Here is a 2,005-nt window from a genome sequence, read left to right as displayed (position 1 = left end):
AAGGAGCCCAAAGTCACGGCTGCGAAGATGCAGATCAATGCAATGGTCTTCATCTTTCCTGTCATATTTCAGATCAGAGATCAGATAGCACGAGGAGTCGGGTGTGATTGAGGACAAAACGACGAGTGTACTGGATTTGGAGCTCGGGTGTTGTTATATACCTCCGTCTTGGGCAAGAAGCATGGGAGAGAACGGGCTCAGGCGAGTAGACCCGGCCGCGTGACCCGGACCCCACACCTTGAATTCATGGGGTCTCCTCGGACGGATACCTCATTTCAGATCTCCTGAGCTGTAGAAGCCTCCGGTAAACAGTCTCGGAGAGTTTGGCGGATTTGCTCTGATCTGCATTTGCATACGTCCCTCAAGTTCTTCAAGGGATTATTTCGACGGATCTTCGTATCGTGCGAGACCCCGAACGGTTTCGAAAACTCGAGGGAGTTTTGTTCGGGAAGTCGTCGGTGTCGCTTCACCACGACCGCGCCGATCGACTAATCCCAGTGAAGATTCGAGACACTTCAGCGAGAACACTCAGCTCGCTCCGCATCGCGGATTCGTTGCCCATCGGACGGTGAGGCGAAAATAAGAAATCATATGGGAGTCGTTCCTAGAAATGACCAAATCCAGAAGAATGGGTATAGGTGAGGTAGTCGGGAAACGATGTACTCTTTAGGACATCTCGTCTAGATATGACGTGATTCCGAAAGCCTACCGTGGATGAATCGTCGAAGCATTTGGGAGCGTGATCAGCTCGTTATTTTCACTCCAACAGTCGGATTGCGGCACTCTACATGAGCGATGCCTGGGTCCGAAAGCATTGATGAAAGTCGGCCCCGATGGGAAATGATTAGAGTTACGATATACGGGAACAATACTTTTTTCGTCCTTTTTTCGCTCTTCTCAGTGCTCCCCGGAGAATCGAAGAATATCTGTTCTCCGGAATTTTCAAAGGAATAGCACTGATTTCGATAAGGAATTTATATTTCTCCGTTCGAGTTCGAAGTTCCTATGGCGCGAGCATAAGCCGAGGATTTGATCGGTAACGTTCTCCTCATCGAGCTCCACTGTGAACGATCGGTTATGTATACTGAATTCCAGGCGAGTTTCGCTTATAGGGCGGATAGTTTGAGATTTGAATCAACTCTATGGAACGGGTCACCAACATGAAATGCAGGACCCGCTTTGGACGTCCGATTTTCGTCACGGTGTCCGCGCGGACATCGTCTCTTCCTTGGCAGAAATGATGGAAACGATTATTCGGATATCGTGGGAAAGACATCAACAAGGATTTCTGGGTACGGATGGAGCCACATATATTTCGACCCGAACAAATCGAAGCCGCGGTAGCGGAGGTACCTTGCCGCACGCTGTGGGACGATGGGCCCTTCAAGAGGAGGAAATGTGTTCCGGCGACAGGATCGTCGCTCACTTCAAGGTCGATTCCGCCGCCGACTCCGGTACCGCTGTCTTTCTGGAGCCAGATGAGCCAACCCTGGAAGTTTGCGACGAAGACTCTTCGACGTCTGAGTGCATCGAGAGCCCCCGGGAGTTTCGATTCAACAACTCAGCGTACTGCTCCGGGGATAGCGCACGTGCTCGATGAAATTTTCGGCATCTTGAGCGGATTCCCGAAGGTTATCTTTTTAGAGATCGCTTCGATTCCGCTAAGTCCTTGATTCTCACTCTGTGGAGGTACACTCGAGCCGACAAGATCCTCGAGAGTATGGAGTTCCCGGCTACTCCGGAGAGCCCGCCAATCTTCGAAAAAATCGTGCCATGAGAGTTGGGTGTATGTCCACTTGCGAGAAAATTTCGAAGTTCAGTAGCGCAACGAATTCGCAGGGGTCTAATCGTTGGAATGGGAAGGGTGAGACGGACGAAGATTTTCAGCCTTCCGGGACTGTCTACACCGCCGAAAATTGTGGGAAACTACATTTTTCGTGAGTTCAGTACTTTACACCGGAGAAGTTCAACTGCCTCGGAATCAGAGATTAATCATGATTTCGTG

The sequence above is a fragment of the Galendromus occidentalis genome, unplaced genomic scaffold (assembly GCF_000255335.2).
Source record: "Galendromus occidentalis unplaced genomic scaffold, Mocc_1.1 scf7180000076352, whole genome shotgun sequence".
In the NCBI taxonomy this organism is placed as follows: Eukaryota; Metazoa; Arthropoda; class Arachnida; order Mesostigmata; family Phytoseiidae; genus Galendromus; species Galendromus occidentalis.
Note: the sequence above shows the minus strand (reverse complement) of the source record.